Source organism: Rhea pennata, chromosome 13 (assembly GCF_028389875.1).
Source record: "Rhea pennata isolate bPtePen1 chromosome 13, bPtePen1.pri, whole genome shotgun sequence".
Lineage (NCBI taxonomy): Eukaryota > Metazoa > Chordata > Aves > Rheiformes > Rheidae > Rhea > Rhea pennata.
In genome coordinates, this window is record NC_084675.1 from 4,004,434 (window position 1) to 4,018,587 (window position 14,154).

Genomic DNA, 14,154 nt, shown 5'->3' on the forward strand with positions numbered 1-14,154 from the left:
ACTGCCTCTTCTCCATGGAATAGTTCTGGCCAGGGCCTTATGCTGTAAGTTACTGCCAGGAGGGTTGTGTCAAGAACCCCAAATCCTGGGTGCCACCTCAAAAGAGGCTACTCCATTCCCTAGAAAGAAACTTACGAAATTCTCTTGCAATGCTACAAAGAAATACCAACCAGGTCCTAAAAGAAGAATTTGCTAAAGATGCAATAATACAAGTACATCGCAGGAAAGAGCAGAGCAGGTCACTGAATTCTTAAATGTAGGACATGTAGGTCCCTGTTGGCTCCCTCAAAAAAATCCTTTTGGTTCCGTTAGATATGCAGGAGGGATGAAGTGTCTCCTAGTAACATCTGTGATTGTTTTGGGCAAATTAAGTCTAATAAAATTCATTATAGAGATTACTGCAATAAACTGATTTGAAGACAATCTTAACCTGTGCAGATCTTAGATGTCTTAAATCCTCCTCCAGATCACGTTTCACAGTTCCTCTTTTCCTCCCGCTATGTTTTTTAATTCAGTTGTTTCCCTCTCTCCTAAGTGCCCTTCCTCATTTCAGCCCACACTGCTATTTCCAGGTCTGCTTCCAGGTTGAAATTCCTGCTCGCCTTTAGAGAGCACAAGGGCAAAATTCTCAGGCGTGAGTGTGAAATCTGCCCAGCTGGTCATATCCTTCTCTGGGCAAAGCTGAGACAGTCTGCGACCCACGGATAAAAAAAAATCTCTGGGAGTTAGTTTCATCTGTTGTTACATAGCGACACAGGATGCTGCAGCTGCCTATTCAGCAGAAACCCCACTGTAGGAGGGCTGCTACCTAGCAAGCTTTTATCTTCCAAATATTTTTAAACCTACACTTTAGCCTGAGTTTCCCTGCTCTGAGGTGAAACTCGGTCCCCACTGTCAGTGATGCCAAGACAAGAAGATGACAGCCTGCAGGTGCCGGTGCCCCGCTCTCGTGCTCACCTTCTGTGCTGCCAGGAAGTCACCTGAGCGGGGTTGGACACGGGTTGTTTGCACAAGACTCGGTGCTGCGGGAATCACATTCACCTGACTTCTGGGCAGCGTGAAGCATGGCAAATCCTGGCGGAGGGGACATATCCTGCCTGCCATATTCAAATGGGAAATTCTAGAGGGAACCTTCAAGTGTCCTTTTATCCAGACAATATTATCACACCCTGGCAGGGTCACGTCCTGAAAAGTGACAGTTCTTGGGAGATGCTTTCTCCTTGGGGATGGGACTAGGCACACAGGGCAGCAGGTGCTGCTTATCGACTCTGCTCTGTCACTCAAAGCAGCAGCTTGCTTTTCCCAAGAAATCCGTCCTCTGGGACAGCTTGATGTGATGGTATCAGGAACTGCTGACTTTGTGGCACACTGAAGATTATGTTCTGGTGGACGTGATGTTTCAGGAAGGCTTAGTAAGATTTGCTTTACAAACCCTAGCTTCTCTTGCTAGGAGATTTGCCCTGCTGAGGCCTATGTAGTGACGGCATTGAGTAGGCACCTCATAAGAGAGGAACCGCTGTTTCTTACGGGCAGAGAGCAAGGGAGGCAGCTCCCATCTGGCCAGCACCTTTGCAGATGCAAACAGTTTTGCTTTTCACCTGGGGCATGGGGTTTGGTTGGCTTTGCTGAGAGAAGGAACCTGAAGGGGTAGCAGCTAGCTGAAACTCCCACTCAGCCACCTAGTACATTGCTTCTCTTGCGGAATATTTAGCTTTCAGGCCGTGGAGACTGCATCAAGCTTCATCAGACGATGTAGAATGTTTTTGAAGTTTCAATTGCTGCTTCCTTGCCTGAAATGGAGCTATCATTTTTACTGCTTTGGTTGCTTAGGCGGGGAGAGGGAAAGATGAACAAATCAGTACAGCCCTCTTGAATTAGAATTGATTTTCATGAATTCTTCTTCTTGATTTTGAAACACAATTGTTTCTAAAACATTTAATTGATTCAGCTTTTTTCTTTCTTCTTTCCTTTCAGCAACACTTGTCCTCAGCCATTTGCCACTGCTGGGAGGAAAAAAAAAAGAAAAAGAAAAAGAAAATAAGCTCTGTGTGAGATCAAGATTTCATCGCATTACACACCAAAACATTTGTTGCTATTTACTTTTAAAAGTGCCCTTCTGAGGCAGCATGGCTAGAGCTGCCATCTGTTCAGGATTACGCTTTGGAACTCCTGGTTTCTCTGCAAACCTCCTGCCTTGTGCACAGCTCTGTCTGCACAGAGAGGAGGGGTAGCAGTGGATAATGGGTTGGCTTTAGAGGAAATATAACTTTACAGCTGGATCTGAAATTCTGACCTGGTTGTCAGGGAACTATGGACATGAGAGGTGGAAAAAAAAAATCTTGATAGTGAAGTTGACTGCACAGCACATTTTCTAAGGTTCCCTGAGAAGTTACATACTGGTTAAAATATGAAAGGATCAAGACAGGAGCGTTGCTATTCATCTCCTCACTTTGTGAAGGCAACAGGGTAATTTGGCCCACTGTCTATCACTGCAGTAAAGCCCCAATAAGGTTGTCACCTCTGCATTTTTCCTGTTCTTCCCTGATCCCTCCAGGATAGGTTCTGGGTGATGAGGGAAGCAAGTCTTTGATTTTTTTGAAGTCAGAGTGGAGCCAGTTTAATAATATATAGTAGAGGGCAGAAGGGAATGGTAACAAGTCATTTCATTGCTCACTCCACTGCATGGCTGGATGGGCTCTCCCTGCCCTTCTTGGCAGACAGGTTTTACAGACCCCGTCCCTGATTTGATCTGATCACCCTCCTGAGAGACAGCAGGGATCCTTTCCCAATGTGCCAGGAATGGGCAACAAGAGACCGTTGGGCTCCTTAGCTCCCAAGTGTGTGCTGTGTCACATCAGAAAGCCTCTGAGCCGCTCGGGCTTCTCGGGAATTCCTCAGCTTCAAGGAATGATGGAGGTTCAGATCTTTTCAAAGCGCAGGTGGAAAAGCCCAGACATGCAGTCCCCAAAGCAGCAGAAGCATAAACACGTACTCAAGTCTGTTGCTTGGTCAGGTGTGCTGCGTCTTTCAAGGCTGGAGATTTCTGAGACAGCAAGGATCAGGAGGTTTCATTGTGATTGTTTTTCTTCTCTCTTCTCCAAAAATGGATTTGTGCAAAAGGTGTAAGTGAAGTCTTTGAGCTCCCATTTGGCAAGGGAGAGGATCAGGTCCTGTTGCCAGAAGTATACACCCTACTCTAAACATACTTTTCACTGCTCCCAGTCGCTGTGAGGAGCTGGAGAGCCTTGATGACTAGCCACAAACCCACTGGAGGTGCTGGCTCCACACAGAGCATTTTTATCCCTCCTTGGATGTGCCTTAGAGGCTCTGAAGGCAACAGATGCTAATTATGAACACAGCAGTCATTGCCTTTTCAGCTGCAACTCTCATCTAGAGATCTCTCTTGCCCTCTTTAACCCATCCTGGCTCCAGCATCACTGACCTGAGAAATGGTTAAGCTACACAGCAGCTCTGCAAACCTGTAGGTGGATCTTTTTATTTACCGACTTTACAAATCAACGAACTGAGGTGTGGAGAGAATAAAGCCAGGAACCAGCCATCACAGCAGGCTCCAGCAGATGGATGTTACCCTGAGTATGTGTCAGGGAACCTGAGAGCAGATTCCTGCCTGGTTCAAAGGGTCCTGATTTTTCCAAAGCTGTCTTCTGAGCCTGGATGAATAAATTTGCTCAGAGACATAAAAAATGACCAGTGTTTTTTTACAAGTGTTCAGCAAACAAGAGCTCTTGTTCTGCTGGTGCAGCGCAAATGTAGAAAATTAGCTTCTTTGGGCCTAATTTTTGGAGCTTGTGCCCATTTTTGGACCTCTGGGCTTGGTGATCTAGGAAGCTCTGACAAATGCCAAGTGCAGTACTGCAGTGTGCTCCGCTTGCCCAGGATGTGCTTTGGGGCCCCAGCACACTTCCAGTATGGAGAGTAAATGGATCTGTTTTTTCTAGGTAATCTCTTACCTGGTTTTGTAAATACAGCCAGAAAAAAAGACTCTTTAGAGACAAACAGAATTTAAGTTCCCATGTGCTTAAGCAGCTTTTAAAAATGGCTCAGATGCTTCTCAGTTACTTGGATAAATTAGAGGACTACTGTGTCTTATGCGATGCTTATCTATATCCTTATACTTCCACTCCACAGAAATTATTTGCATAGTTAGACAAGGGCTGAGCCAAATACATGTCCATTAGCATCTTAATGGCACCATCACTGTTTATAGCCGTGCTGCCACTTGGGGATCTGTACAGGCCACGAATAACCCAGGCCTTGCAGTTTTCCATCCCTCTCAGAGCACCTGGTGGGCTTAGGCATGCTCAGCCCCAGGACCTGGTGTTCAGCAGCAAGCCCTGGAGAGAGATTTTGATTCCAGATGCTGGAGCAGGGAGAAATCAGTGTCCTCCTCCTGCGCAGTTCCTCAGCTTTCAGTGGTAGGGAGCTGCTGTGTGCAGTACAGCTGTTCTGGTGGAGCTGTTGTGATGGGCTCATCCAGCTTCATCCACACACCAGATTTTTGCTGGTTTATCACTAATCACTTTATATAATCATGATGGAAGCATATGAAGGTTGTGTATATAGAGGTTTTGCACTGGTTTAGCTATGTTGACTCAGAAATGAGTTTCTGTTAACCCAGTGCAGGATCTGTGAGAAGATGGGGGTAGGGAGGAAGTATTTCACTCTTCTAGTAGTGAAGAAGGCTGTGCTGCAAGGTGCAATAATTTGGCAGATATATTCTGGAACAAAAATGCCTGTTAGAACTTCACTCATCCTCTGGGAAGAAAATTTTCCCCAGCGTGTGTGTGTGTGTCGATAAGATCTGGACTGAATGTGCCTTGGTGCTCCTCCAGATAATGCCACTGAAAAAGCAGCTTGCTTAAATCCATCTTTGCTGCAGCATAATGTGCCTCTAGAGCCCGGAGCATCTTCTCCTTGAGCACAGGGAGCTCTCTGCACTGAAACCTCACCGGCTTGCAGGAAGGGGCTAGGCACAGTACAGGGACTGGAAAAAACTGAGCAGTGTACTAGCATCAAGTGGAGAGGAAATAAATAGTGAATTTGTACCTCTTCCAGTGTAAGTATTCAGCGGCTTGCAAGTCCTCTTAATGCCTGCAAGGATGCTGGCTGATGCAGTTTAAATTAAGAGCCACCTTGTCAGCAGTGGGCTGGGAAGGCACTGGCCAATTTTTTTCTCAGACTAATCACATCAGGCAACGGAGCCAGTAGCAAACTGTGTCACAAGGAATGTGAAATATTGGCAGCTTCCCAGTCCATTCAGTTAGGGCTGGGTTTCCCGTCTCTTTTCCCTCCTTCCTCAACTCCATGTTACTGCTGCTCTTTTTTGAGAATTAAAGTATGTCGGATTCTGGCTTCTGTCAAGCCGTGGCATTGTCAAATCAGACTTCCTGGCGAGATGCTGTGCCGCGGCCTGTGAGAGTTTCAGGGAATCTGCTCTCTAAGGTTATGAAATCAAGGCTCAGATTGTAATAGAAAATTAATCTTTTCAAATTGCCCTTTAGCCTGTACAGTTCTGACCAGCTCGGTATTAATATTTTAAGTGGATTTTATAAGCTCACTTGAAAAAGCAGTGGTGGAGGAGGGGGGAGATGGCCTTCTCCTTGCTGGTAACAGCACTGTTTAACCCTTTGGGCTCCATGCACGGGCATGGAGGGAGCAGGAAGGGCTTGTTGCTGAAGACTGAGCTTGTATTTTAGAGGTGCATGGGAAATGTGACACGAGTCTGGTCTTTCCTGAGCCACATTTGCACTGATGGGCTGGATCTGCACACCCTTAGAGGCCAGACGTGGTCCCGCCTTTCCAACACGGCTGCTCGCTTGAGCTCGAATCCAACAGCTCCCTGGGCAGAGATCAAACGCTTCATAAAAGAGCTGCCGTGCTGTTACTTACACTTGGTCTCTAATCAAAAAGACACAAATCATCAACAGCTCTCGCTGACAGGATGCCCAGGGTGGCGAATCTCTTCCTATTTATTGCTGGCAAGGTTCAGGAGGTATTTTTGATTTTTGGATGCACGATTGTGCTCCTTAGTTGTCAGGTTGTTTTTAATTATTTAATTAGACATGCAAATTTAGCTTGAATTTTTGTATGTCTAGATCATTACACCAGCAATTAAAAGGCTGCTTTGATTAGCTCTTTTTACACTGCATCGTGCAGAGAGGCCTCCTTATCTTTCCTTTGACAATGCAACGGGTGGATGGGGTGGTCGGTGAAGTGACAATGTGCCTTCATTTTCTGGCTCACTGTAAAAGCACCAAAGATTTGGAGAGGAGCCTCCAAATTCCATCCTTGCAATGGAAGACTCCCCAAAAAATTTGTTCACTGGTGATTGCCTAACACTGAAGGTGACAAGCAGTAGCTGCTTTCTGTCAGAGTAAAGAGTTGGCCTGAAGCGCCGCACTGAACTCATTCCTTACAATATTGCTGACACCAGTGGGAGCAATGGGGAGTCCCATGCCAGATGCACCACAAACCATCAGAATAAGTGAAAAATCTTCCAGCTTCACCACTCACATAGACCCCTTTATAATCAATGCGGGCAGGTTTTCATGGGCCACAGTGAGCTTTTCTTCTTGAGCAGAACAGGCCATTGGAGTAGGGGGAGAGGAGAGAGGGGAGAGATGTAGGTTAGAGATGAGGAGAGCTGGGAAAAACAGGAGAAGAGGAGGATGGAGAATGCTTTGGGGATATGGTTTGTATGCAGGAGAGGTGAGAATGGAGTGACTGAGAACGAGAAGGAATGGAGGAAGGAAAACACAGAAAAGGGAGAGAACATAGCTGGTGAAGGTAAAAAAGGAGGAGAGGAGGAAGAGGAAAGAAAAAGGGTTTGTAAAGAGCAGCAAGCTGGAGGAACATGTGGAAAGAGGGAAAGGAAGAAGAAGTGATGAAGTTATTACTGATTATGGGCTTTTAGGGGACAAATAAAGCTCTTTTATGTGCAAGACCCCACTGACTCCCACAGCACAACTGTTTTCCAGATGTAACCTGCAGCTAATAGAGCTGCAAGTGCTCTCTGACAAGGGCATCTCAGGCTGGTTTGTACACCTGCTTTCAGACCAAATTCTACTTTGTCCTCCAGCACAACTTTGAGAGAAGACGGCTGACCAAAATGGAAGAACTGCGGGTCTTAGGTTTATATAATAGGGGCAATTATTTTCTTGGGAGTATGTGCATGTAGTTATATCCAGGCCAAGAAGGAACATTCATAAGAACTGGTGGGTTAAGAGCAAGCAGAGTAAAAAGCCCTAATACCAGACACTCAGAAGGAGGATTTTCTCCTGAACTAGGACTGTGTAAGGAACTAGGCTGTGTGGGGAAAAAAAGTAAGTTCACAGGCAAGCAAGCCTGTCATTATATGGTTTCTAGCAGAGCAGACTGGGGTGGTAGTTGCAATAGAATGGGAAACCAAATTGAACCCATCCTGCCAGAGGAACTAGTGGGAAAGGTGGAAGTTTCTCATGGTTCATGCAGCTGTTGTATTTCTTTCAGGCCAGTGTAAGATGCAGCTCTTGGCCCTGGAGCTGGTGGCTGTGAGATGAGACATGGACAGTGGTGTGCAACAATTGAACGTGGCTCATCTATAAGGAGTGGAGGTCACTTCTGGGAAAGGGTCCAAGTTTTATTGGCCAACAGAGGCCTGAGGTTAGAGACCTGAGAAACAGGTTTCGTTGGTAGTTCAGGGGCAGGAGAGCCCCTCTGGACAGTGGGTGTTCAAATGGCACAGGCTGGTGAAGTGCTGGGCGCTGTAATTTGGACCCTCATCCGTGGACGTGCACTGAACTCATAAACATTGATTATCAGTTCTTTGGAAACCAACTTGTCTCATGTACAAACTCCTTTCAAATTAGATTCAGTTTCTCAACCCTTAGTCACTTTACTTCATCAAATTTCCTTTGGTGGGAAATCAGTCTCGGGGGGTAGGGGGGGGTTGTTTTTGCCTTTCCAAGGAAGCAAGGGTTTTGCGATTGCTTTTCCCTTTCTCCAGCTTATTCTGTTAATATTTATTGCACTGGAAGGTAGGATCTGAATTAAAGTAGCTGTTATTTCCCTGTCTCCCTGATGCTTTCTTGTACTTTTGATCAGTGTTCAAGGTGCTTTCACTCTATGTATTTACTGCCCCAGATTTTCTGTTGCGGCCTCTGAGCCGCAACTGTGTTTTGCTGGCAGGTCTGTTGAATCCACTTCTCTGCAGAGCTGTCATCTTCTGCTCTGCCTTGGACTCTTTCAGATCCCACTGTAAAGAAGTAGCTGCTTAGGATCTGGTCACCCACTGCTATCTGCTCTGCTTTAATCAATGTTGTGTTTGAGCCATATATCTGTCAACACTGGAGACTAGTTGGGAACACGTTTCATATCTGAAGGTGGTGAAGAATTTCTCCATGGGCAAGGCATTAGCCTGAGACACAGTCTTAGGCATGTGACGAATTCTGGCATGAATGAATGAAGTGCAAATTCCTATACTTCTGCCCCACTGTTAATAAGCTCTAAGTGCTGAACTCAGCCCTGTGCTGATCTCTGCTGTGCTTTGGAGAGTTACAGTTTCTGTACAGTGACATGGCTGAATGGTCCTGTTGGGTGGGGAACAGCTGCTTTTCACCTGCCGCTTTGCTGTCTGCGTTTCTCCGTATAGTCAAAATGAGTAAGACAAATCCTGGGTAGCTTGCAACTTTGCCTTCCAGCACGGCAGCAATCATGACGACTACTGGACTTGGCTATTGTTGCACTAATGCCCTGCAAAATCGAGGCTGTCACGTCTACGCTGTGGTCGGACATGTTGTACCGAAGCCCTTAAAATGGGCGAAGGGTACTTGACTGAAACAAGCGGAGGAGGCATCTCCCTGGTCACGTGGAATAACTGCGATGCTCTGGACTGGGCGATGTTTGAATGGCTGTTTCGTTCCTTTGCCTGCGAGATATTTGATTATTCTCACCAGGAATGAGACTTCCTTCCTCAGTGCAAATCCTCGCATCGGGCTGGGAAAGTAGTGAAATCGGTTAGACGAATCCACTGGGAAAATTCACTGAATAGAAAAATACTGTTTCTGCCTTTTGGAGCTGAACAATTCAGGGGCCCAGCTGCAGGCATTTGAATATCTGCAGCGCCAGGATGGGCTCTGCTCCCGCTGAGCAGGACACAGCTGCTGTAAATCACGGTGCGGGCCGCAGCACTGCCCGCCTGAGCAGCGCCGGAGCCGCTTTCCCTCTGCGGTGCGCAGGAGCTGCCGAGGACGTGCAGCTGGGCTTCCCCAGGTACTGCTGCGCACCTACAACCAGTGGGCCCTTTTGGGCTGGGGGAGTGGGGAACGTGTGTGGGGAGGGACTGTGCGTTAACACAGCAAATGGCTTTTGCAAGCTGCTGCCTTAGAGAGGAGAGAGAGGGTGCTGGCTGGCAGCACGCGAGCTTGGCTCTTTTTCCTCCCAGCCAAGCTGTAGGAGGGTGCATACTCATGCGCTGCAGCAGCAGGGCACGGCACAGACCGTCAGCTGAAACAGCAGCAGCTGAGCAATGTGAGCCAGCTTCCTCCACCATGTCGTCTCCTCCAGCTCCCCAGCCTCACGCTCCAGACCCCGTCATCCTGTCCCTGTTGAGCTGCTCCACTGCCCTGTGCTGCCTGCACACGGGACACTGTAACCCCATCCATGGAAAAATCCAAGGCTCATCGTGGGTGGGCGCAGCACATGGCTCAATACAGCCCACAGGCACAGCTGGTTACCTGGTTGTAATGGGATAACATATTAGGTGGTCAATAAGACACAGAACAATCATCGATTTGTTTTTTGAGGCCACCTATGATCCCAGGACTGGCAGTAAGCCAGCGTGGAGCAAGCACAAGAAGTGAGGGAAGAAGTGTCATTGATTTAATGGGTTGTATTAGGTAGATCTTTAGGTCTGGTCTACCAGACAGGAAGTGGCAGGCGATGGGGTTGAATCTAGCAGCAAGCTGTGCATTGCCCCCGCATCAGAGCATGTGTTGGTGTGAAGATAGGCATGCTGGGCTTGTGTTGCAAGCTGCCATTGGATCAGAGAGCAGCTGAGGTCAGGAGGGAGCTCTGGAGATCACCTGGTCCAAGCCTGGTGCCTGGGAATGAGGTTTTCCTGTTCTCCTGGCAAAGGGGACGGAGGCAGACTGGTGTCATGTCCATGACCTATGGTGGACATGTGTGTATGCCCCCTGGCCTCTGACACGCTTGCAGCTGGGATTTGCACACATTTGCTCAAATGCTGGATGCGGGGGGCATCTCATGCAAGGAAGACAGAGCTCGTGTGTTGTGGCTAAGCTCGCCCTTTGGCCGCAGCCTGCGTCCAAAGCACCATGGCTCTGCCCTGGCCTCCGGCGGGAGGGCACGGCAGACCGGTGGTGGGGGAGCTGCGGGCTGGCAGCTCCCGGGAGGCCGGCGGCTCGGCTCACGGGAGCTTTGACCTGAGTCAAGGTTTGCTGATTGCGCTGCTGAGTCAGGCCCTCGTCCTCGGCGAGTCGAGTGGAGTCACCACCGCTGCTTCCTGGAGCTCATTGTTCAGCTGGGTTTCCTTCCTGCCCGCTCCGCTCGCGCCCCTCGCTGGGAAGGGCACAGGACAGGCCTTCAGGGGGCTTCTGAAGGCACCGGGGCTGGGGGGGGGAATCGGGCGAGCTCGCGGTTGGCACTTTGCTATGTTTTCGGCACAGCCCCCTCCAGCCCTGCTGCAGCAGTCGCCCGTGGGAGAAGCCAGCCTCCCCTGTTGCCCTCAGGCTGCTCTGGAGCCGGGAAGAGCACAGAGAGGAAAAAGTCTGTATTTTTCTCCTTCCTGACAGGTCTTTCTGAGGGGACAGAGAAACCGGTCACCACGCTGTGCTGTGGGGGACATGCTGCTTCCTGCTAGCTCTGAATTTCTCCCTGTAGATAGACTGCACACTCAAAATCCACTGCTACCTTTTAAAACTGATTCATAGATGACAAGCTAAGTTTATGGCAACATCTCATGGGAAAAGCATGCTTAGATGCTCTGACCAAAGTGTCTCACTTTGATAGCTCCCTATTTTTAGACTGCAATTATGTAAGAATGGGTATTTTGAAGAACATGTTCTTCAAAGACTTTTGCCTTACGTAAAAGGAGAGATAAACACGAATGACTTGGGAAGTGCTGAATGAATAATTCTGGATGAAGCCCGCTCTCTCCAATTTGTAGGCATTTACTCCTACAAAACAAAACTCTACACGTTGCTCAGGACTCTGTTTATCTCATCATTTAGCACCTAAGCTTTGGTTAACCGCAGGTTTCCAGAAAACAGTTTTAGCCTCTCTCAAATAGGCCCAAGCAGTCATTCACTCCCATAATTAGCAGATATTGCACCTTTCTCAAGCCCAAACAGATCTCATTTGTGATCTATTTAGCCGATTTTAGCTTTCTTCTTTGTGTCGCTTCTTTTTCAGCCCTCTTTGAATACAGTGAGCAAAGTTACAGAGCAAAGAGAATACGTTGGAAATGATGGGCAGAAGAGGATTATTGGGAGAATTATTCATTTCTAGAGCATCTTGGAGATAACAGAGCTGTGATATCTCAGCACCTGAGAAGCAAATAGCTTTGGGCAGACCAGGGCCAGAGACTGGGGGAGCCCTGGGCTCCCTGGGGAACCCCTTGCTGCTGGCGGGGCACGTGGCTCCCCCTTCCATGCCGTCCGATCCCAGGGCAGACGCTCTGCAGGGCAGCCCTGGGAGGGTCAGCGCCTCCTGCAGAATTTTCACCCGGCAGAAAATTCCCTGGGAAAGCAGGGTTTCTCATGGCCTTCTGATTTATGGTACCCTGACAGTACTTCTCAGCTTTAATATCATCTTTCTTGTAAAAAAGAAGAAGAAAAAAAACCCACTTACTCTGCCTTACCTTTCTTTTTTTTCAGTTTCCTCTTTTCTCTTTTCCCCTGTCCTCGCACTGAGTTTTGCTGTAGAGAGAGCAGCTTAGATAGCCCTGCTGGCCTTTCCAGGCTGGGTGAAAGCTCTGTGAAGAAAATAAGGGGAATGATTTTACGGTACTTCCATTCTAAAAATAGAACTGCTCTGTATTTCTGGAGCATCTTTTAGCTACTGATTTCAAAGATCCTTAAAATTCTCAGCTAATGAAGCTTCCCAGCTGCCTGGGGAGGGAAGCACTGGGCGGCACTAGGCTGCAAGCCCTTTGGAGGAAGGCCTGCTTCTTCTTTGGCATTTGTACAGCCCCGACACTGTCAGAGTCCTGGATTACAAGAAAGAATATGAGTTTATAATCAAAGCCAGTCATGTTATAGCGACCTGAGCCTCCGGACCTGCAAAAAGGCGTTTGCTGGCTCTTTAGAGCAACCAAGGATATTTCCTCCCCTCTTCTTTTAACGTTTCGTCCCAAAACTATGAAGGACAGGGATGGGAGAGGCCAAACTGAGCCTTCTGGACCTCTTCCAGGCCTCAGGGAGGGGCACTTTTGAAGAGAGAGCATGAGTTTATTTTAAGAGCTGTGGCTGCTAAGAGGTCCTGGGGGGTTGTATCGGGCTTTTGGCAGGCTGAAAAGGTTTGTGGAAAAGTGTCTGCCTGCTGCGGGGGAAAAGCACAAAATTTTCTTTTTCTCAAAAAATTAAATGTATGGCAAATGAAGATATTTTTCCTGAAACTCACTCCTTCTCCCATCCCCAGACCAGCCAAACTGTAACATTGGGGTGTTACCCCTGAGTCCTCTGTTAAAGGCAGCGGGAATAGCGATGGACGTTCTTCGGGAGAGCTAAAGGAACAAGCAGATGTGGAGCTTTCCTGCACAAGTGCCGGGAGCAGAGGCCTTTAAAACTCCCCGACCTCGTACTCGAGGGAGCAGAGCCCTGCCGAGAGCCCTGCGGTTACCGAGCCAGCCCCAGTGCTGCTGTGCCCATGGATCGTGGAAGCAGAGAGCCCGGCCCGGCTGCCCGCGGGACTCGGCCCGGCATCGTTTCGCCGGCCCCCTCCCAGCGCGCAGGGGGACGTGTGATCCCTGCAACCTTTGATATCCGCGCTGCGGTTTTTGATCTTTTTTATCTTTCCAAGAATCTCTCTCTTCCAGTCATATTTAACTACCCTTGTAGCTAAGGCTTTCATGTGCTGAGGCATCAAAAGCTTTTCTGAAGTCCGGGCTGAATCACGCCTGCTCCTTTCTCCTTTCTGCATTTCTGTTTCCCGTACGGACGATGTCCCGCGCAGCAGGCGGTCCCTCCCGTTGGGGGTCCCGACTCTCTCTGCCTGAGCCCTGACACCGAGGATCTCAAAACAGCCCTCCCCTCACCCTGTTCTGCAAATCTGCTGCGAACCAGGAACCTCGCAGCTTTCTTTCCGTAATCAGAAAAGCTGCTGGGCGGGAGCTGGGCCGGGCTGGGCCAGGGCAGCGCGTGCGGCGGGACCCTGCTGCCCTCGTGGGAAGCTGCCGGGGCATCCCTGGAAGGGAGCCGAGGAAGCAAATCTGCCCGCCGGGGGTTTAACTTCCCTGCCTGAGCCCCTGCGGGAAGATTTCAGGGAGGCTGCCGATCGGGAAATGTGGCCAGCCGCCGCAGCAGGTCGCTGGCGGGGAGCTGGCGGTACTCCGTGCCCCGGGGCGCACGGGGCAAAAAGGAGGAAAAAAAAAACCCCACGGAGCGCGAAGGAAACACGTTTTCTGTGCCGGGAGAGGAGCACGGCAAGCTTGGTGGCTCGGCGGGCAGGTCCGTTGGGTTGCAGGGGCGAAGCGGGGGGCTGAGCGCAGGCGTGACGGCCGCTACGCGCGTAGCGGCGTGCCGGCTCCCTAGCAGCTCCCTTTCCGCCGCTGCCTGCCTCAGCATAATTACTGCCAGCTCTTTAACCTTGGCCGGAGGCGTCGCGCGATTAACTGAAATCTGGTAACAAAATGGTGGCGAGAGGAAGGCTTTCGAGGAAAAAAAAAACTGCCGAGTGCCGTGGTCAGAAGCACCAAACTCAGCAGGCCCGCTCGTGTAGAGAAAGGAGGGGGGGGAAATGGACATTTTTTTAATGGTGGTTTTCTGAGTTATTTTTAGAACCTCCCGCGTGAATGGGTTTAGCCAAACTAAACATCCTTTTAATTTTTGCCTTATCATTATTCCAACGCACTCAGCTGTGCTTGCAGCTTGACATTGCTCATGCCTGGCCTTGCAGACAGCAGAAATAAGGGCAAGT